The sequence below is a fragment of the Erpetoichthys calabaricus genome, chromosome 1 (assembly GCF_900747795.2).
Source record: "Erpetoichthys calabaricus chromosome 1, fErpCal1.3, whole genome shotgun sequence".
Lineage (NCBI taxonomy): Eukaryota > Metazoa > Chordata > Cladistia > Polypteriformes > Polypteridae > Erpetoichthys > Erpetoichthys calabaricus.
This window is the reverse complement of record NC_041394.2, coordinates 30,380,248-30,404,910: the sequence shown is the minus strand read 5'-3', so window position 1 is coordinate 30,404,910 and position 24,663 is coordinate 30,380,248.

Genomic DNA, 24,663 nt, shown 5'->3' with positions numbered 1-24,663 from the left:
ATTTCCCATGGAGCACTGCAGAAGCGCAAACCAGGGCAATGCCAGAGGTATGCTGACAGCCAGCATACTGGTAGACCGCTTTGCCCTGCCAGACAGTCCAACGCTGCCTATTGATTATTTTGTCTTCCTGTATGGAAATGTAACACCACCTAACCAGGGCAGGTCACCAGTCTATCTGCAACCTCCTTCATACCAGCTATGCCAGCAACTCTTGCAGAAGTACGCACTGCAGAAGTGTTATTGATGGGGCATCCATCATGTCTGACAACATGAGAGCAACCATTAAAAGAGATATTAGGGATGCTAAGCGGGTTTGTACCTATGCACACGGTAAGCGACCGAGATGCATTTATAGTTATTGTGGCTTGTTTGATTATTGATACTCTCACTGTCAATAATGATGTCACAGCAGAGGATGTGAGACTCTACTGTAGCGGTGCTTGAAACTTCAACTCCCAGCAGTCCCTGCAGTGGTTCTGATTAGTCATTTGCTGAGGGTGCAGGGGCTGTTGGGTACAAAGAGGCTGGCGTAACATTTAAAAGGGGTTTAGTGTTACCAAAAGAGGGAGAAGTATTTTGTGTTTCGTGTCTATAGTTCTTGTCTGTCTACCTTCTGTTGTGATAGCTGTGCTTTCTCATTTTGTCCTGGATCATTTCTGGGCTGGGGTCTGGATTGTCTACTGTCTGCCTGTTATGTGAGGACTGTATGTGGATTAATGGCCACCCTGTGAAGAAAGGAGCGCTCCTGAAGCATCCACCCATCTTCACCATTTCAGGAACTACCGTTAGGACTATCTTTACATTCCCCTTCAACGTGCGGATCTCTGGACTATTTACCTTCATCTTTACATTACATCAGTTGCCGTTTTTTCATGGACTTTATTGTGTGTGGTTATTGTTGTGGTTTGTTTTTGTGCTGATTGTACATCACCGTAAGGGGAACTGGGGTGGGTTGTTGTTTTCATTTATTATTAATACATTCTTTATTTGCTGTTTTATTTCGGGTGGCGTTTTGTCTCGGTTTGTGAGTGCGTGAGGGTTGGGCCAAGGCTGGGTGCGTCCCTGGAATCTCTTCGATGGTGTGAATCTTAGCAGCACTGGACTGCTACAGATGGAAGAAGAGTTGGGCCTGCTACTACTGACTATAAGAAGAAGTAAAGGGAGAGGTGGAGACTCAGACCTTTTGACCAACAGTGGTGAAGGAACGGTGACAATAATATTATCTTGAGTGCAGGATCTAGATGATGAGTAGATGCATTTCAGCTGTTTTTACATGTCTTCCTTGCATTTCGATGACATGTTGCATCATATTTAGCCCTTCACTCATCATTATGGCACCCATGTAACCAGCCTCATCATTTTGGATACACAGCCGTTGCGTTCGCTGCACCACATATTTAGAAAAATGTCTGTGTCTCCAAATCTTACATAAATGATCTGGAGAAGAAAATAAACAACAAGCTGGTTAAGTTGGAAGATGATTCCAAGCTAGGTGGAGAGGTAGATAATCTGGAATCCATTGAATTATTACAGAGATGAAATTTAATGTAAGTAAAACGTAAAGTATTACATAAAGGTGGTGAAAATGTTAGATTTGAATGCACAATGGGATGCATGAAACTTCAAAGTACACCTTATGAGAAGGGCCTAAGAGTCGCAATGGACTCATCACTATCTTCATCAAGACTTTGGACAAAAGTCATCAAGAAGGCTCACAGAATGTCAGGTTATAAAGCACCCTGATGTGTAGAGCACAAGTCCAAGGAGGTTCTGTTTGAGCTTTTTAATGCACTGGTGAGGCCTCATCTGGAGTTCTGTGCGCAGTTTTGTTAGGCTGAATGGCCTGCTCTCCTCAAAACTTTTGCAGATCCACAACCATTGAAACACTGATAGATTTCTGTTCATATCGCACAACCCTGCTTTCGGCTATGTGCTAATCAATCTTTCCCGTTATCACAATTAAAGGCATGACTCAGCCTGAGTTGCATTGTCTAAGCAGGGCCTGTTTGTACGTGAAAAATGGGCAGCCTGAGCAAATAGTTTACTTTATTAAAGCTTCGTCAAGCTAGTGAGAGATTATCTGGCTTCAAAACCTTCTGAGGCAGCCTGGCACCTCTTCAATTTGAAGCCAGAATGGGGACAGTCATCAGCAGTGAGCAAAACTGAGCTCTTTAAATTGTAAAATGGTGTCAGAATCTGGGCTGACGCAGAATATGTTGACAGCTTTCATAATCGGAATCCTTTTGCTAGCAGATTTGAGAGGTCGGCTCTATCACTCACCTTTAAAGACAGGCTGAGATGCATATTTTCTAAGCCTGACCAAAACTGCAAACATTTGTTGAAAGGTTTTTCTCTGTCAGGTTGAAAAGAGATGCAGAGATTGAATTTCATGAAGGCCATTTTCAAAGAATGAAAGACACATTGCTATTACAGTTCACAAATCCCAAATCTTTTTTGTCTCTTTGATCAAATGATAATACAAAAGCACAACTGGGCAATTGCAATTACCACCCTAGGACTCCTTAAGCTAAAACATAATAGCATCCTTCATGTTTCAAGACAAAACTGAGAGAAAGTAGAAATCACAAAGAAAGCCATAAACCATCATGTCTTTCTTCATGTTGTCACTTGCCTCCTACACTGGCTGGCTGGAGACCAAAGCTCATTGGTTGGTGTAAGGACAGCTGACTTCTTGTGCTGACCTCATTTGACTGCCTGAGAGATCAATGCCACCTTGTTCAGGATGCGCAAGTCTCCTCATGCGAGAGCCCGTGAAGTGGGAACTGGTACCAGGCTACACTTTGGGCCCTTGTAGTTCATGTACTGAACGTATCGATGGTGAGAACAGAGAGACACAGACTCAAAATTACAAAAGTGAAAAAAAACAAGGGCTGCAAACAAAAACAGTGAAAAAACAAAATTCTAAAAAATCAAAAAAATGTGCTGTCCTTAAATAAAAACCCGGTCCTAACGTCACACACACAGAAAAAATGGAAAATTCAACAAAAAGCAAATATTTACAAAAATACCACCCTTTCCTTACCTTCCTCCAAAGCAATAATCAAGAAGAAAATAGAAACAAAAACTAAATAAAAAAACAAATGTCCTTCCTTCACTTTTCAATGATCAGGAAAAAAGTAATACAAAAAAAAGAATTTACATTAAAAGAAAAACAAAACACAATTCAAGTCTCCTATCAGTATGCACGGCGTTTAACTTGCTCGCCACTCTACCTTCAGTCTTTGATTTGAACAGAATGTTTGTCCAACACCAAACCTGATCAAAAGATGACCTCTAGTGTCCATTCTTCTGTTTTATTAATCAAAGGAGGATTGTGGCACCCAATCCCTGCCCAATGCCGCTCGTTCCCCAATCAGGAAATCTCCTGTTTATCGAGGTCATTGCTGTCACGCACTGTTTAAGGAACAGCCTCTCACTTTCACTCTCTGGCATGTTATTGTACTCTCTCAGGTAAGTACTACTGGCTTTTACTTTAAACGTTTGCCTGAGACTTTGCTATACTTTCTAACTAGTCAACGCACTGCTCACATTGCTGCCTTTCCCTTTTCCAGCAGTGGCAGACCTCGCCCTATCATATGCCATCCAATACCCGCAAAGCGACATAATTCAGCCTTGGGTGCGGTGGCTCTCCTCTGGAGATATGACACACCTCCTCCTCCAACAAGATACAGAAGGTGTGTCTATTTTCTCGATAGCTATTTAACACTAGAATTACAATAGCCTACGAAAGAACTTGGAATCCCGGCCCACCTTAAATCCCTTCGCACCTCTCCATCAGCGTCTTTTGTGCTGTAAATGATTCGATCACCAAGCAGCCTGCTGTCCCATCACCCCACCAATGCAGAAAGGGCAGAAAGTTCTCTCAACTCAAGTCTCTTTACCTGTGTGTGATTTGCCTAGAGTTGTATAGTGTAAATCAGGGGTGTCAAACATACGGCCCGCGGGCCAAAACCGGCCCACTAGGGGGTTCAATCCGGCCCACTGGATGAATTTTGAAAGTAAAAAAATTAATAAAAGACACGAACTCGAAATTCGTAATAAAATGCAATTCCTAAATCGTCCGCTAGGGTGTTAGTCAGATGAGAGGGGCTCACTGTGTTAGTCAAAGGGGAGGGGTGCACTGTTTTAATTAGAGTAAAAGAAGCAACAACTCTGCCACTCTGTAGGCTACCTTATTTTCTACTCACCTTGACACCCTCATTAGCCAAAATGTCTTTGTCAAAAAGGAGAAAAGTGGAGACCGACTGTAGGGTTTTCCAAGAGAAATGGACCACTTCCTATTTATTCACAGAGATAAATGGGAAACCTGTGTGTAATCAACAAGTGTCGGTGCTCAGGGAATATAATATTCTGCGCCACTATGAGACTCATCATGGTGGAAAATACGACATCTTGCAAGGACGACTGAGGAGAGAGAAGATAAATGAATTGCTGGTGGGTCTGAGGAAACAGCAGTCAATTTTCACTCGGAGCCGAGAGGTCAGTAAAGCAGCAGTAAAAGCCACCTACGTAATTGCTAACGAAATAGCATTAGCATCAAAGCCGTATTCCGACAGTGAGTTCATTAAAAGATGCATGATGAAGGCTGCAGAACTTGTGTGTCCTGAGAAGCGACAAGCATTTGCCAACATTAGTCTGACGAGAAACACTATGGCAGAGAGGATATCGGAACTATCGGCTGATTTAGACAGGCAGTTGAAACACAAGGTCAAGTCATTTCTTGCATTTTCTGTTGCAATTGACGAGAGCACTGCCATTACAGACGTTGCTCAATTGGCCATATTTATTCATGGAGTTGATGAGACATTGACCGTCACTGAGGAGTTCCTTGAGTTGGTGCCTATGAGTGACACCACAACAGCTGAGGACATTTTCGGCTCTGTGGTTGGCGTGCTGGACAGAGTCACGGTGGACTGGTCCCGCGCCGTCAGCCTGGCTACAGATGGCGTGCCATCAATGATCGGAAGAAAAGCAGGTGTTGTGACAAAATTCAGAGAGAAAGTACAAGCGACTAATGGAGGAGATGGTTTCTGGACATTTCACTGTATTTTGCACCAGGAGGCATTGTGTTGCAAGTCGTTAAAAATGGATCACGTCATGGAGGTGGTTGTCCGAACTGTTAATTTCATCTGAGCCAGAGGCCTGAATCATCGTCAGTTTGATTGTCCTTCTCAGTGACAATCATGTTACTAATACCCTGCCATACCACACTGAAGTAAGATGGTTAAGCAGAGGTACTGTGCTGAGGCGTTTCTTTGATTTACACGAGGAAATCGGACAATTCATGGAGAAAAAAGGAAATCCAGTGATGGAATTACAATGTCAGGAATGGCTGCAGGACCTTGCATTTCTGGTGGATATTACAAAGCACTTGAATATTCTGAACAAAATGTTGCAAGGCCGCAAAAAAGTTGTCACACAGTTTTATGACAGCATATGTGCATTCAAGTTGAAGCTGACTTTGTGGGAGACACAGCTGTCAAGTGATGACCCTGCACATTTCCCTTGCCTAAGAGAGGTATGTGCAACAGGCATTAATGCTGACATGAAACAGTATAAAGACAAGATTGCAGGATTGCTGTGTGAGTTTGAGAAACGGTTTCACATCTTTGGTGAACTCGAGAAAGAATTTGCAGTTTTTCGCTCACCCTTCACAGTCAAAGCTTCTGATGTCCCTGTCGACATCCAACTAGAGATAATTGATTTGCAACGTGATGCAGATTTGAAGGACAAGTTAGCCTCAGTGGGCTTGGACACATTTTATCAATATCTCTTGCCAGGGTACCCCAAATTAACAGCCCTGGCTGCAAAAATTTTGTGCATTTTTGGGACAACCTACCTTTGTGAACAAGTTATCTCAGTAATGAACATCAATAAAACAAAACTGCGGTCAAGGCTCACACACAAGCACTTAGATGCTACTTAGATGGCTACTAGTCAGGACATGACACCTGATATTGATGCACTTGTGCAGACCAAAAGATGCCAAGTTTCAGGAGCAAAAACAAAGTAGTCTAAACGTGACTAACTCCTTTAAAATGTTTGTTGCTTCAGACACTGATTGCACTTAAAGAATACAGTTCTGTGAAAATGAATTCTTGCTGTAGAAATAGTTAAAAAATGTTCAATTTAATGTAAGTTAGCAGCTTCACTATAAAAGAGTTTGGTTTGGTGGAATACTATTGTTCATGTAATGCCATAAATTTTAAGGTGCAATACTATATTTTTCAGTTCCAAATACCTCTGACTTAAAGTTTTGTTTGTATTTGTGCAAACACTCGTCTTAAGAAATCTGAGGTTGTTCATATGTTTTGATATGTTGATATGTTTTGTAAAAGGATATTTCATTAAATATGAAGATTTTCTAATGTACTTGTACTTCTTTGCATGAAAACAAAGGGAAAAAACATGCACTTACTATTATTTATAGGTAATTATGTTATGAATGTACTGCTCCGGCCCACTTGACATCTAATTAGGCTGTATGTGGCCCCTGAACCAAAATGAGTTTGACACCCCTGGTGTAAATAATATATAATTATTTGCAATACATGTATTTCATGTGTAAACACATCGATAAACAGAAACGTTTTTCACGTTATAGTAATAATTGATAAAATGTAGACATGAAGTGTATAATGTGTGAAGCCTGAAGTCCAAATATCAAATAAACACTTTCACAAAAGGTGAAATATAACATAACTTGTGCGCTTTTATATACCTGCAGAAAAAGAACTTGCGTTAGGGTGTGACATTGACACACACTTAATATGACTGCTTTGGTGGTGCAGCGGTAAGAACTGCTGACTGGTAATCAAAAACGTTTCTGTTTTAATGATGTGCTTACATAGATTGTTGTAGACACAGAACACACATGAAATGCATGTTTTCCAATTTACGATCTATTATTTACCCTATACAGCTCCAGGTACCTCACTCTCAGATAAACAGGCTTGAGCTGAGAGAACTTTCTGCCTTTTTCTGCGGTAGTGGAGGTGATGGGATAGTAGGCTGCTTGCTGCTTTTGCTGATCGACACATCTACAAGACAAAAGACGCTGATGAAAAGGTGTGAATGGATTTAAGGTGGGCCGGGATTACAAGTTTTTTCTTAGGCTTTGGTAATTCTATTGTTAAATAAAAATACAGGTAAGGCTATAAATACCTATACGGCACTAGTGTGATAAATATTTTTCACACAGTGGTGTGCTGCTCCAAACCTCATAGATCTCCAAGTCCATTGGTGTTGTCAACTGGAGGAGAAGCCTCTGAAATACAGTAACTGGAAGATGGTACCTGACAGACATGGATGAAACATGGCTATACCTGAAAGGGTTAAATCGTTGTCTTTAAACAAAGTCCTCTGATACTGCAGTGCAACAAATTCTGAGTCACGGTGATACAGAAAATAGCAGATCAATGTGAAGAATGTGATAAATAACCAAGCCCTGACATAAAAAGAGGTTTGGGGCAGCCTCCTGTATACTTGGAAATGGCTGAAAAATTGAAGGAAGAGGTTGTGAAGAAATCATCTTTACAGACAAGAGTCCAAAACAGAACTGAGGTTTGGTACAGACAGGGTGGGTTTTAAACTCATAAGGAGGAAGTGACGTCTTCAAGGGTGGAACTGGAAGTGACATGAAAGGGACAAGAATATTTTCCCACATTTGGTCTGTGGGGAAATCAGAGAAAGGGTCAGTGCAGTCTGCCACCCCGTGGTCCGACCAGGAATTTCCTTCTCCCAAGCTCTTTGGTTGCCTCCCATTTGCACTTGTGTGACAAGAGAAAGCAAGGCCTAACAATATCAAGCCTTGTCCATGCTATACAGTACTGATGTTCCTTATGTCCATGCAGAGCATGAAATACCAATTGACCCCAAAGTGTGAAGTGTTGAGACAAACTGGTGACTCAGTGACCATATTGAGTGACCATACTGGTGTCACAGCAGTTGACCAATGGTAGAAATATGAAGCCATCAATTAATTATTTTAGGATTCATCTACATTACTACATTTTCATTTAAAAACTATATTTCAAAGTAACACAATCTACATCCACACTAGTGTTTTCAAATCATTTATGACAATTTCTCTTCCCAAACTAAAATGATGTAAAATGCATATGAAGTAGCTGTTCACCTACGCTGGACATGCACACATCGGCAGAAACTGGAAGAGAAGTGTCCTCTTTGAAGGGATGGTTACGCTGCTGATCTTATGATGTATTGCAAAGCTGTATTGACTGGTAATTATATGACTTTTGTGCATGTATGCAGCACCCAAAATGCACAAAATGCAGTTTTAGATGCATACAGATGAGCAGGGAAAACAAATGCCATGGACAGCAGCTCTTCTATGTCCACAATGCTGGAATATTGTTTTCTTTCATTAAGAATGAACAGTCAGGAAATGAAATGTCTGTAAGTTACTGAATCCAATCTGGGTAGAGTTTTATGTTTTCGAAACTCTTTGTTTCACCCATCCATAGTTCAACATTTTCAGAAGTATACAGCTCTAGAGAATATTTTCAAAAGTCTCAGTTTTCATGGATTAAAAAATGCTGGGGTGGTGTGGATGAAAGATGAAAACTGAAACTAATGGCTGTGTTTTTAAATGAAAATGTATTAGTATGAATGTGGCCTTAATGCCTGTTACCATTACATGGGAGTTGGAAGGAAGAACCCATCACGTCAACAGAGGACTCGGGGTAAGAAACAGTGATGAGAACAGCAATGGACCCTAAGACCACAGGTGATGAAAAAACCAATAGACCAGGGCTGGCCAACTCCGATCCTGGAGGGCCACAGTGGCTACAGGTTTTCATTCTAACCATTTTCTTAATTAGTGACTAGGGGGCTCTGCCCCCTGCTCACTTTGCTTGCCCACCCCCGGGTTTGGTTAACTGGATATACAATTTTAAGAGATTGTTATTTTCATGGGAATTGTTACATATGCATTATTTTCACTTTTACTTTAAAACTTTAGTAAAAACCAGATTTGGAATTAACTTTTCTTCAAGATTGTATTGAATTTTGATTCTGTGTTTGGACTTACATCGTGACAACGCAACGTATATCTGCCCATGAGTGAATATCGTTTCTTTCTCTCTAATAAATAAAATGACTTTTTCGAATGTTTGTCCATACTCTTTCTTCTTCACTTAGTCGTTGACATTTCTTCTAGAACGTATAAAACTATTGTCCTGATAAAATGTATAAAAGCTGAGTGTACAGGACGTGTGTCTGACAAAAGCATTCACACGACTGAGGTTAGATGACCGTGGTCTTGCTTTAAAATAGTTGTAAGTGTGGCGTGACTTGAAAGAATCTCATTTTAAAAGTCTCCGTCTTATGGGACTTTATACCATGCCAATGTTTTGGGAATCTTTTAAGTCTCGCTGGCAACATGAATTGGACGATCTACAAGTCTCTGACAAAAAGTTTAAATCTGAACAATACATTTGATCTCTTTTTGCTGTTCCGTTATTTCACCGAGTAATAATTTCTGTTTGTTAATGCTAATACGATCTTTACTATCCTTTTTTTGAGACTTTTTATTTTTGTACTTCCATTATCTCTAACCTGCTTTGAAAGTGTACCACGCCAACATTTTTGGAATCTTTTAATTCTCATGGATACGCCTCTTCATTGGGAAGAAACACTACTCTTTTTTTCCCTGATGGCAACACGAATTAATAATAATAGACGATGTACAAATCTTTGACATAAAGTTTTAATCTGTACAATATATTTGATCTTTTTTCACTGTTGTTATTCCACCGAGTAATAATTTCTGTTTGTTTGCACTAATGCAATCTTTCTTATCCTGTTTATGAGACTTTCGAATTTTCGTACTTCCATTATCTCTAACCTGCTCTGCATTTCTAACGCGCCAATGTTTTGAATTCTTTGTGACATTCTACTTTGTCATCTACTCTTTGTCCTTTACTGTATTCCCAGCCCGGGGCGTTGACTCGTCTCATGGGACGTATAAGTGTCTCTACGAGAAAATCACATCTCATCTCCTTCCAAGATTTTTTTTTTATACAGTCATATGAAAAAGTTTGGGAACCCCTCTTAATTCTTTGGATTTTTGTTTATCATTGGCTGAGCTTTCAAAGTAGCAACTTCCTTTTAATATATGACATGCCTTATGGAAACAGTAGAATGTCAGCAGTGACATTAAGTTTATTGGATTAACAGAAAATATGCAATATGCATCATAACAAAATTAGACAGGTGCATAAATTTGGGCACCCCAACAGAGATATTACATTAATACTTAGTTGAGCCTCCTTTTGCTAATATAACAGCCTCTAGACGCCTCCTATAGCCTTTGATGAGTGTCTGGATTCTGGATGGAGGTATTTTTGACCATTCTTCCATACAAAATCTCTCCAGTTCAGTTAAATTTAAAGGCTGCTGAGCATGGACAGCCTGCTTCAAATCATCCCATAGCTTTTCGATGATATCCAAGTCAGGGGACTGTGACGGCCATTCCAGAACATTGTACTTCTCCTTCTGCATGAATGCCTTTGTAGATGTCAAACTGTGTTTTGGGTCATTGTCTTGTTGGAATATCCAACCCCTGTGTAACTTCAACTTTGTGACTGATGCTTGAACATTATCCTGAAGAATTTGTTGATATTGGGTTGAATTCATCTGACCCTTGACTTTAACAAGGGCCCCAGTCCCTGAACTAGCCACACAGCTCCACAGCATGATGGAACCTCCACGAAATTTGACAGTAGGTAGCAGGTGTTTTTCTTGGAATGCGATGTTCTTCTTCTGCCATGCAGAGCGATTTTTGTTATGACCAAAGAACTCAATTTTTGTCTCCAATTTTGATCTAAATGAGCATTTGCATACAACAAGCAACTCTGTTTGTGGCGTGAGTGCAGAAAGGGCTTCTTTCTCATCACCCTGCCATACAGATGTTCTTTTGTATTGTAGAATGATGTACAGATACACCATCTGCAGCAAGATGTTCTTGCAGGTCTTTGTAGGTGATCTGTGGGTTGTCTGTAACCATTCTCACAATCCTGTCCATATGCCGCTCCTGTATTTTTCTTGGCCTGCCAGACCTGCTGGGTTTAACAGCAACTGTACCTGTGGCCTTCCATTTCCTGATTACATTCCTTCAGAGGTGGGTAGAGTAGCCAAAAATTGTACTCAAGTAAGAGTAGTGTTACTTCAAAAAAATATTACTCAAGTAGAAGTAAAAAGTAGTCATACAAAAAATTACTCAAGTGTAAAAAAGTACTTGGTGAAAAGACTACTCAAGTACTGAGTTTGATCATAATAAGTTATTTATTTTTTAGAAATGTTGTAATAAGACAGACAAAAATATAAAATAATGTGCAAATTCTTCTATTTCCAAATAATAAAATAAAAAATGAGTAAAAATAAATAACATCTTTACAAAATAAAGATGCACAAATAACACAAAATTTCAAATCTCTGTTTTCAACAACAAAGCTTTTGAAGCCAATACCTACAGTAGATAACATGTATGTTTGAACAGTGCAAACTACTTACAGTGACAAGATATGCTGTACACCAGGGGTGCCCAATACGTCGATCGCAATCGACCGTTAGATCAGAAAGGCAGTGCAGGTAGATTGCGTTGTATTCAAAACAATTTTTTTTTAAATGTTAGTCTATCATATATCCTCCCAATGGCATTTGCCACTTGATTAATAATAATTCATTACATTTACATAGCGCTTTTCTCAGTACTCAAAGCGCTATCCACACAGGGAGTAACCATTAAGTGAACCCACAATCTTCCATAATCTCCTTACTGCAAAGCAGCAGCACTACCACTGTACCACCTGTGAGGACATGACATACAGGGCAGCCAGTCTGAGATCTCTTTTCTTCTAACACACTGGTCATCCCACAAGTATGATCAAACGCGCGAGCTACTGCCAAACTCCGGCTATCTGAGTGATCTAGTTAGCCTTCTAATTTATATCGACTAAAGAAGGGATATAAAAAAAAATTTGTTGGTTATGGGCTGGATGTGGAATTGGAAGAGGATTTTTTTCTCTCACAATGTCACAATCGAAGTGCGTTTGTCTGATCTGTCAATGTATCATTGCTATTTCAAAGAAGGAAAATATAGAAAGGCACTTTCGAACTGTTCATAAAAACTACGAAACTGACTTCCTTCCGAAAAGTGATCTGAGAAAGAGAAAGGAGAGGGAACTAAAATTGCAGTTAATCGGACAGCCGTCATTTTTCATTCAGCTAAATTCAAAAGCAAAGGCAGACACACCGAAGCATCGTTCTGGGTGAGTCACTCGATCATTAAGCATAAGAAGTCCTTCCAAGATGGAGAGATGATAAAAGAGGCCTTCGTTGAGACAGATGGCTAGGGAGAAATTCCTGCTGAGATTTCAAGACCCCTGGCTGGAGAAAAAGGAGTTTCTCCTTGTCATTAAACATGCACAATACAAGCAACTTAATAATGATCAATGGCTGCTAGACTTGGCATTTTTTGTCCGATCTGACCAACATGTTGAATGGGCTTAATTTACAGCTGCAAGGAAAAGAGAACTCCATGGTCAATATGATTAGCTCAGTTAATGCTTTCAAACGAAAAATGCAACATCTGTCCTCAAAGCTGCAGCGCCTTGATTTGGGGAACATCCAAAACCTCGCGTCAGAGCTGGAGATGCAATGGAAGGCGTGTGTGCAACTTGACAGCATACGCTAAACAGAGCAGATTGAGCAGACTTTGACAGACGGTTTCAAGATTCAACTTTACTTGAGCCAATCGCTACATTTAAGTGCTATCCATTTAGGGAAGATACAATACAATACAATTTATTTTTGTAAAGCCCAAAATCACACAGGAAGTGCCACAATGGGCTTTACCAGGCCCTGCCTCTTGACAGCCCCCCAGCCTCGACTCTCTAAGAAGACAAAGAAAAACTCCCAAAAAAAACCTTGTAGGGAAAAAATGGAAGAAACCTTGGGAAAGGCAGTTCAAAGAGAGACCCCTTTCCAGGTAGGTTGGGTGTGCAGTGGGTGTCAAAAGAAGGGGGTCAATACAATACAATGCAGTTCACAGAACAGAACAATTTCTTAATATAGTAAGAAATAAAAAATATAAATTTTAGAAGTACAGAGCAGAATTTAACAATAGATGATATATCCCATAATAAGATTTGGATTTGTGTAGAGTCCTGGAGACCTCATCCTTCAAGCTGACTCCCCCATTTGGCCATTCCACGGCTGAAACAGTGCTGGGCCAGCCATCCAATGAAAGGACCCCTCTTTCCCACGATTCCTGCGATCCTCCATCTGGGATGACTTTTCCTTAGGCAGGCAAAACAACTTGGCAGGTGGGCCATGGCACCAAGTGCCACATTTGAGTACCGAGAAGAAAAACAGAATAAGTGAGGGCTAGTATACAATTATAACTGTCATGTTACTTATGTTTAAGTGCTAATGACTAACAACAGAGATGGAGTCTGTACAGTTAATCAGCAGGATTATGTTATATTATATTATTAATATTAATATTATTATATTAATATTATATTATATTATATTATTAATATTATTATATTATGTTATATTATATTATTAATTAGTCAGGATATGCTAAACTGAAGTAGTGAGTCTTCAGCTGGGATTTAAAAGCTGAGACCGAAGGGGCATCTCTTATAGTAGCAGGCAGACCATTCCACAGTTTAGGGGCCCTGTAACTAAAAGCTCGACCTCCCATTGTTATTTTATTAATCCTTGGAATCATAAGCAGACCGGCATCTTGAGGTCTTAATGTGCGCTCTGGTTTGTAAGTCATGATAAGTTCAGACAAGTAAGCCGGACCTCGACCATTTAATGCTTTATATGTTAAAAGAAGGATTTAGAAATCTGCCCTAAACTTAACCGGGAGCCAGTGTAAGGATTTAAGAACTGGAGTTATGTGATCGTATTTTCTTGTTCTTGTAATAATTCTTGCAGCCGCATTTTGGATTAACTGGAGGCTGTATAAAGAACAGTTTGAACATCCAGTGAACACCGCATTGCAGTAGTCAATCTTACTAGAGATAAATACATGAATTAGTTTCTCAGAATGCTGTTTATTTAAAAAGTGCCTTAATTTCCTAACATTTTTAAGATGGAAGAAACATGTTTTGGAAAACTTTGTAATATGCGCTTTAAATGACATGTCAGAGTCAAAGATAACTCCCAGATTGTGGGCTGATTCAGTAAAATTAATTGGGATTCCAACTGAGTTAAATGATGACAAAATATTGTTGTGATCAAGATGTCGAGAGTGATTCATCCGCATTAAAAATTGCAACACTGTTTCACCTAAAACTCCACTGCAGTGGAGGATGAGATTTTGACACTACAGGATGACATTCAGCTGAAGTCTGGGGCTCTTGGACAGTTTTGGAAATTACTGACAGAGGAAAAGTACCCAAACATGAGGAAATGTGCTGCCTCCTTGACTGCATTATTCGGCTCTACTTATTTATGAGAGTCAGCCTTTTCCCACTTGAAGATTATTAAATCCAAATACTGTAGTGACCATAAATGTATTGAATTGTTATTGTGCCATAAAGAGTATTCAGTTATACAAGGTATATACAAGCCAGTTTTTCACATTTGATTTAATTTCATACAACTAAATACTGCTTCACTAAAAATCTTTCATTCGGAAAACACCCCAGTACTCAGATGTTCCTAGGAAATGAAAGACATACCACTGTCATCTTTTTTGTTGAAAGTAGAGTTAATTATTATGCAGGCTGAGAGGGTTCCCAAACTTTTTCATATGACTGTAATAGAACGATTAGTTTTTGCTACTAATTAACTTCATTTAATTTATTTGCTATTTAAGACTCAGACCCTTTAAATCAGGGCTAAGCAACGTCGGTCTGGGTGGGGTCTGGGGGCACAGTGGCTTCAGGTTTTTGTTTCAACCCAGTTGTTTCATGAGAAATCATTCACTGCTAGTGAAGCACTTATTGCTCAAGTGAGATTTTTCTGCTTCATTTTATTTGTTTAACTCGTTAAGATTTTGCTTATTTTAGTCTTAAACAGCTGTTTTCATTGTTTTATCTGCCTTATTAACAAAAGGATGCAAATAACAAAGGAAGTAGCAGTTCTACATCTAGCTTGTCTTCATTTCAACCTGTGTGCATTCATCATTCACTATTTGGTTTAATTTAAATACTCAGAGGAAACTGAAGAGAAAGTGAAGAACTGAAAATTACTCATCCGTTTTTGGCTTCAAATCACTTGGATGATATATATATATATATATATATTTTTTTTCACGGCATTCATAGTCATATATATATATATATATATATATATATATATATATATATATATATATATATATATATATATATAAAATTAGAAAGGAAAGGAAAACAATCTATGATTTAAGAATGAACTGACATGGTAGAGTTAAACACTAACAAACCATGAAATTAAATAAGATCCATTATTGGTGAGGATTAATTAAGCAACTGGACTGGAACAGAAACCTGCAGCCACTGCAGGGTGGGAATTGGCCTTCTTCCCAGCAATACACTCAGTGTTTATTGTGGGAAAAACACCAACAGGCCCAAAAGCCCATACTGGTGAATCTACTGATTAGCTGAGCAGCTCCTCCGAGGATTGGGAGGATGAAAAGGCAAAGCTCCGGAGCGAGGATAAAAGTACGGTTGAAAAGCATTCAAAATAGGACAACCTTCATACAACCAGGAATGTTCCATCACTTTTTAAGTTGAAAAAACTGTCATATCTCATGGTGAGTTACACTGAGTTCACGTCCTGTGGCATTTGTTACCACAGCAAACCAGCCAAAAACTCCCATTTCAGTTGCTATTTAAGGCTGGATGGTTTCATCTGATATGATCAGGTGGAGTGGAAAAAGCAAGAGAGGGTCTGGAGACTTATGTAAGTCCGAGCCATTACAATTAAAGCTGGTAAGTGTCATCCATGCTTTTGAACACTGAACTGAATTTGTCCACATTACTGTCTAGGTGGGGTTACATCATGCTGTTGGTGTTTATTACTAAACTCGCAATATTAAGACTGGACAAACTTCTAATGGCGAGTTCCACTTGTGCACACAACACGCTGGACCTTCCGTATTCAAAAATTAATATCTTCAAACATACAACTAGACATGTCTGAGCGGCCCACTTCAACAGCCATGGACATTGTGAGAGGGAGTTTAAAGTCCAGTGCTTATATGGGCAACTTCAAAACCCAGCAGGAGAGAAAAGAATGGGAAGTCAAACTCATGCTAAAATTGAACACATTACAACATGATTTAAATAGAGATAAGAGTTTTATGGATAGATATGAGGATTGTTTGCATCTCTCAGACTGACACAGACAACCTGACTACAGATCCACATTGTATGGAAAAACTCATCAGAAACTTCAAAAGACTCTGTTGGACAGTTATCTTAGCCAAAGATCTTGACTATACATTGTTCTCCTCTCTTGCTAAATGAATCTTAGCCTGAAGCGGTCTATTAATTTTTTACATTTAAGATGTCTCACTTAAAGATTTACCAATGTTGCTACTTGTCCTAGTGTGTATATAAACACAGGGAACTCCAGTCTCTGTATTACATCTCTGCCTGAAGAAGAGGCCTGAGTTGCCTGGAAAGCTTGCATATTGTAATCTTTCTAGTTAGCCAATAAAAGGTGTCATTTTGCTTGACTTCTCACTACATTCATAATGGCTAACATGGTACAACACCCTAGTACTACATACAAGGTCACTCCTTCTTGTTTTTTTTAGCTTGTTCTGTACTGTCCCAGTTTAAATTGGGGTTGTGGATATGTACAGTAAATTATTTTTGTGAAAAATAAACATTATCCAAAATATGGCTAATAAGAAAAAAAAAGTGAAATATTTTGTCATGAGACACCATGCTTATGTTTCATTCTTCTTTCAGATGCGCACTATCCCCTTTATACATGTGATACCCCTCAATATGCTCATATTTGGTGCTACATCCCTGATGATGGTGTACGAGAAAACTCGTAGGTGGTGTCTGTCTATAGATCACCTACCACAAGTTAACTCATATTTAGTTATCAATGTGTCAAATGTTTAGAGACTGTCAATGGCAAGTTTGTAATGGGTCTCTTAACTTGAGGTGACCACTATGACAAGCTTCTTCAGGAACATTTCAAATGTTGTCTTGGAGAGGTCAGATGAATGGAGTCTGGCGTTACCCCCAAAAGATCCAGGGTCTTTACATGGAGATGTCTACAGACCCTAAGCACACAGACCCCTTATGTGTGAGAGCCTATTCACATGACCCTCTTCCATGGGATCTATGAAGCAGAGACAGTGTGAGTGCAGAAGCAGATTGAATACTGGGGGCAACGATCCTACCTAGACAAAGAAAGAGAGAGCAGAGGGAACTTTGAAAGGGGAGCACAGAGGGGTGTTTTGGATGTTTCCATGCAGCAAAGATTTTAGTGAGGCTATTAGATAGAAAATAAAAGAACCCCCCCGCCACCCAACAAGCACACACAGACCACCACCCCCCACTGTCACCGCAGATGTTTTACAAAGATACACTTTAAGATTGTTTGGCTTTCAAAATATGTAAAATCTGCAAAAACGTGGGTTGCTCACTTCTTTTAGGAAGAGACGTGCAGCAGTAAATGTGGTAATAATGTCAAAAGTGATAAATGTGTTTTGGATTACACACAAGAAAGTGCTGGACAAGATACGGGGTCTGCTCTCCCAGCTTGAAAAGCCTTGAGCTGACTGCCAGTTCCCACACTCATGGTGGTATCCATGACTAATGGTAGGAATCATAATGGACTAGTATAGAACAAGCATTACAACTAAATATTTTACAATAAATAGTAAGAGCAGCATGTTCTGTCTTAATTACAGTGAGATAAAAATCTTATTAAAATGTTCAGTCAAGTGTGAAAAGCAAAAACACAAAACCACGTGAGATGGTTGGGATACTGCGAGTAGCACTGTTTAATAACTGTTGGTTTGGACTTGAAAAAATATGTCTGCCTTTCCTGCACGCTGGCCCTTCAAATAACCAGAGGTCTCATTTACAAAAGTTTGCGTGGATTCAAGCATGAAATGATGCGTGCGCCAAAAAACAGGAAAATGCGTATGCTAAAAAAATCGGAGCTATGAAACTTGGTGCCTGCACATTTCTTTGCAATTTTCCTTTATAAATCACCGCACCTTGTAAATGTGCATGTGTGAATGCGCCTCAAGCCCCACCTGGTCGTCGCCCTGGAACAACCTTATATGGACTATACTAATGAACCTCATACATATGCAATCAGGATGCTGCGGACCTTTATTGGCTGATAGAGCAGACTCCCTCCTGACGCACTGAGAATTCCTTTTGTGTCCTCCGAACTGCATTGTGTTGCCTCTCCTCTGGAGTCAAAGCACCAGTGTCTGAGTGGGTAGCCAATATCACCAGGTACATGCAATGACATGATTGTTATTATAATGAAAGTACTGGCCATGTGAAACACTGAGGGTTCAGCCATTTACCTTACCAACAAGCCAGCAATCAGATGCAGCACCAGGAAGTCGTCTTAGTGATGCTGCTTTGCCTGAAAATAAATGAATCACGGGTTGACCTGGGCCACCAAGGGACGTTTGCCAGTCTCATCTTGGTCTCTCAGATGACTTGTGCGTTAATGGAATGTATCTGTTAATTGTTAAGAAAAGCACTGTCATTCCCACTAGGTGCTTTTATTACAATATGAATGCAGTCAACTGGCACAATTATGTTAAAAAAGTATACAAGCATTCCCTTCAAGTTTTCTTATATAAAGATACTAACCACAATATCTGTCAAAGACAAGTAATACAATAATTTAAAAATATTTGCCTTACGTGTACGTTAAGCGCCTTTCCTCTGTTTTCGTACATATTGTATCTGGATATCTCTTCTCCGGTGCTCCTTTTCTCAAGTACGTTCCTGTAATGCTTCTCAAGCTCTCATTATTTTCAAGGCATCTTTCTCACCTCCTGTCTGGCTTTATACTAGTCATCTTTGAAAGTGGCTCTCTCAGTGTGCCTCATATGCCTCTACTCTCCCTTGTGAGTCTCACACTTGCACTTCCTCTTTTGTTGCATCACTAAAGCCAAACGGACCAATTACACCAAAGTCAAACTGACCAATCAGATTGCTCACTGGGACTTGGCAAAAAGACCTTAGTGTTGTATTACATAGTAGATTTGTGTGTAAAGCTGTGTATGCACATTTCAGGTGTCTTTTTGTGCATTTCAGGTTTTATAAATCTGACTCCACATTTGACCCTTGTTTGATGAGGTGCATCCCAGGACTTGCCTTTTGCTCAGTTGTGAGACTTTCAATAAGCAGGTGTGAATCTCTCCTAAGCAATTGAATTGACTGAAGGTGGACTCCAGACAAGGTCTTGAAACATCTCATTGATGATCAAAAGAATCGGATGTACTGAGCCACATTTCAAAGGGTCTGAACAACGGTTGGCAATGGGATATTTTAGTTTATTTATTTATATATATATATACAACAACAACAACAACATTTATTTATATAGCACATTTTCATACAAAAAGTAGCTCAAAGTGCTTTACATAATGAAGAGAAGAAAAATAAAAGACAAAATAAGAAATTAAAATAAGACAACATTAATTAACATAGAAAGGAGTAAGGTCCGATGGCCAGGGTGGACAGAAAAAACAAAAAAAAACTCCAGAAGGCTGGAGAAAAAAATAAAATCTGTAGGGGTTCCAGGCCACGAGACCGCCCAGTCCCCTTTGGGCATTCTACCTAACATAAATGAAAAAGTCCTCTTTGTAGTTTGGGTTTTTCACGGAGTCACTTGATGCTGATGGTCATACAGACTTCTGGCTTTTAATCCATCCATCATTGTTGGAACATCATGGTGCTTTGGGTAGATGGTGGTGGCGCACGCCACCACCAACAGGACACCCGAAAAGGAAACAGAAGAGAGAGTAGGGGTTAGTACAGATTTTGAATGAATAGTTATTATAATGAATTAGATATACAGAGTATCAGGATTAAATTACAGTGAAGTTATGAGAAGGCCATGTTAAAGTAATGTGTTTTCAGTAGTATTTTAAAGAGCTCCACTGTATTAACCTGGCGAATTCCTACTGGCAGGCTATTCCAGATTTTAGGTGCATAACAGCAGAAGGCCGCCTCACCACTTCTTTTAAGTTTTGCTCTTGGAATTCTAAGGAGACACTCAGTTAAGGATCTGAGGTTACGATTTGGAATATAAGGTGTCAGACATTCCGATATATAAGCCGGGGCGAGATTATTTAAAGCTTTATAAACCATAAGCAGAATTTTAAAGTCAATTCTGAATGACACAGGTAACCAGTGTAGTGACATCAAAACTGGAGAAATGTGTTCGGATTTTCTTTTCCTGGTAAGGATTCTAGCAGCTGCATTCTGCACTCGTTGCAAACGATTGATGTCTTTTTTGGGTAGTCCTGAGAGGAGTGCGTTACAGTAATCTAGCCGACTGAAAACAAACGCATGAACTAATTTCTCTGCATCTTTCGATGATATAAGAGGTCTAACTTTTGCTATGTTTCTTAGGTGAAAAAATGCTGTCCTAGTGATCTGATTAATATGCGATTTAAAATTCATATACAGTATATATATATATATATATATATATATTAGTGCTGTCAAGCAATCAAAAAGTTTAATCGCGATTAATCGCATGACTTTGTGTAATTAATCGCGATTAATCTCAAAGTTTTTTTTTTATGTTGAAATTTTACCACAAAGATTTTAAAGTGCAATCAGACCATATTAAGAAGAATTGACACAATATAATGGCATTGAAATGTACTTCATGTATTCAGGTAAATAAAATAAATAAAGACAAAACTTCAACAGTGAGGATACTTTATTTACTCATACTCTAGGGATGTGTAATGCTGAACATAGAAAACAAACAATCGGGCTTATATTGTAAAACAGATGACATATTTAAGATGTAGTTTCATACTGCAGTCTCCATGTATTTCTCAATAATGCTTAATAAATCTCACTCGAAAGCCATACAAAAACTCCAGAAACAGGATTTTATAAACAGAATACAATTCAAAATTGTTAATGTCGTTAGACAAGTTAATTTCTCAGCACTTTTGGATTATTATGAATAATACACTATTTCTATTTTATTAAACCAAGCCAGTTGCTTAAACATACAAATCTGGTCACATTTCCAGAGGACAAGGCAGCTCACTTTTTCTGCACAATATGCCCAGAGAGTGATAATAACCTCTCGCAAGGCACTGATGTGGCAGGTGTTGCCAAGTACTTGCAAGCAAGGCAAGCTAGCTCTTTGTATAGCAGAGCATGTGTGGACAACCACTTTAGGGGGCAATCCTCCATGCTGATGACAGGCTCTGCTTTATAGTGCTCCAGACATTTTTGAATACAGTCCTTCTCCATACTTCCGCTAATGATCGATGGAGACGCACATTTATCAATGACAGTGTGCGAGATTGCTAGAAAAAAAACCAAAATGTGTGTATTACCTGCAGGGCCCGAGCAATGCCTACAGCTTCTGAAATTTCTCCAGCTCAGCATTTGTTGGCATGACCACGTTAGTTTTACGCGACTTGCTGTTTCTCAAGTTCTGCAGTATTTGATGGACTGTGACTGAAGTGCCCCACCACCTTTCAGCATTTGGAAAGTACGCAGTCAAATACACTGTTCTACAGAGACACTGTGACAGAACGTTGAATGCTGTGCACGATGCATGGCAAGTGTTCGAAAAGGCAGCAGACTTGCCGCTGAAATCTGTACTGAGTGTGCTTACTTTATTCTCAACGTTCCACTGTTTTGCTACATCCATAAAATGTTCGGCGCATGTTTCGGCCTGATGTCTCTCCAATGTTTTCATGACCGTCAAGGCATGTGAATGCAGTTTCCACTGTTCATCGACATAACGGGTTGTAACCCTGCGGTAGCTATGATTTTCAAGTGATGTCCAGTAGTCACCAGTAAGGGCCACCGTCTCCGTGATCTCCAACTCCTTAGCTAGTTTTGCCCTCTCTGAGTCATACAGCTCATGTATCCTAATTACGACTGTGGCTCTCGAGGGGTAATTCATAAGTTGGTTTGTTGGATGCGATCTGAATTATGTCGCGCAGACCTTCGTCCTCCACTATATAAATCGGCCTGCATGCTGTGGCTATCCATTTAGCAATTGCTGCTGTTAATTTGCTGGAGGTTGACGCGTCCATTGGTTTCTGCCAAACACTGTTGAGTGTGGTCTGTCCCATATTACCTGGGCTAATGCTATTAGTGTAAAATGGATGTTTGGCTTGCATATGATATTGTACTGGTAGGCTGCTTGTACTCCAGTGATAGCTAAACTCGGCTTGAGAGCAACAACACACAACCTTAGTTTATTGAGTGAGCCATCGGGCAAAGTTTTGAAACTGAACTTCCCATTTAATGGACCTTTTTCCATCGTTCCACAATTAGGAATATGGAGTGACTTCTACGAAAAATAACTTGAAGGCTGGAGTGGCATGCATTCAGTTTGCAGGCTCAGCTTGAACTATGGGAATTTCGTAGGGTCAAAAAGAACCCGCGTTAATGGCACTAATTTTTTTAGCGGCGTTAAAGTTAGAATACGTTAACGTGTTATTAACGCGTTAACGTTGACAGCCCTAATATATATATATATATATATATATATATATATAAATATAGAGTGCCCTCCACAATTATTGGCACCCCTGGTTAAGATGTGTTCTTAGGCTTCTAATAAATTGTTTTTTTTTCCCAAAAAATAAAGGCTCACAACACAAAAATCCAACCTTTAATTGAAGTACGTTTATTCATTGGGGAAAAAAAAATCCACATTAAGAAATACATTTTTTACATGAAATTATGTGTGTCACAATTATTGGCACCCTTGCTGTTAATATTTCGTATAACCCCCTTTTGCCAACAAGACGGCACTTAATCTTCTCTTATAACATTTCACAAGGTTGGAGAACACAGAGACAGGGGTTTTTTACCATTCCTCTTTGCACAGTCTTTCTAGATCGTCCAGAGTCCTGGGTCCTTTCTTATGTACTCTTCTCTTCAGCTCACCCCACAGGTTTTCATTGGGGTTGAGGTCTGGGGACTGAGATGGCCATGGAAGGAGCTTGATTTTGTGTTTTCTGAGCCATTTTTGTGTAGATTTTGCCATATGTTTACGGTCATTATCCTGCTGGAAGACCCAATGACAACCCATCTTCAGCTTTCTGGCAGAAGACACCAGATTTTGATTTAAAATGTCCAGGTATTTCAAGGAGTTCATGATGCCATGCACCCTAAAAAGGTTCCCAGGTCCTTTGGAAGAGAAACAGCCCCACAAAATCACAGATCCTCCACCATACTTTACAGTGGGCATGAGGTGCTTTTCCGCATACTCATTCTTGGATTCACGCCAGACCCACTTAGAATGTTTGTTGCCAAAAAGCTCAATTTTAGTCTCATCTTACCAAAGCACACAGTCCCAGTTGAAGCCCCAGTACCGCTTAGCAAACTCCAGACGTTTACGTTTGTGATTGGAGGTGAGAAAACGCTTTTTCCTTGCATGTATCCCAAACAGCTTGTTGGCATGGAGATAGCGTCTTATGGTTGTCATGGAGACTTTGTGACCCCAAGATACCACTCTTTGGTGCAGTTCTCTAACAGTGAGCTTTGGAGAATGTTTTACTTCTCTTACCATCCTCCTCACTGTGCGTGGTGGCAAGATAAACTTGGGTCCTCGTCCAGCCTTGTTTGTCACTGTTCCCGTTGTTTTACTCTTCTTTATTATTCCTCTGACTGTAGATACAGGCAGGTTTAGGCGAGTAGCTATTTTCTTGTAGCCATTACCTGACTTATAAAGGTCGACACACATCTGCCTTACTTGAAAGGCATGTTCTCTTGTCTTTCCCATGTTGAAGAGTGGCTAAGAGCAATAGGACTCTGTGTCATGTCATATTTAATTACTAATTAAAAGTTCCAATTTAATCTGGGGCGGCACGGTGGCGCAGTGGTAGCGCTGCTGCCTCGCAGTTAGGAGACCCGGGTTCGCTTCCCGGGTCCACCCTGCGTGGAGTTTGCATGTTCTCCCCGTGTCTGCGTGGGTTTCCTCCGGGCGCTCCGGTTTCCTCCCACAGTCCAAAGACATGCTGGTTAGGTGGATTGGCGATTCTAAATTGGCCCTAGTGTGTGCTTGGTGTGTGGGTGTGTTTGTGTGTGTCCTGCGGTGGGTTGGCACCCTGCCCAGGATTGGTTCCCTGCCTTGTGCCCTGTGTTGGCTGGGATTGGCTCCAGCAGACCCCCGTGACCCTGTGTTCGGATTCAGCGGGTTGGAAAATGGATGGATGGATGGATGAATTTAATCTGATCAACTTTAAAAACTAAGCTAGAAATTACAAAAATGCTTCAATTACATTTATTTTATAGGAACTGTTAGGGGTGCCAATAATTGTGGCACACATGATTTCATGTAAAAAATGTATTTCTTAATGTGGGATTTTGTTCCTAAATGAATAAATGCTCTTCGTTTAAAGGTTGGATTTTTCTTTTTTTTGTGTTGTGAGCATATATTTTTTGGGAAAAAAAA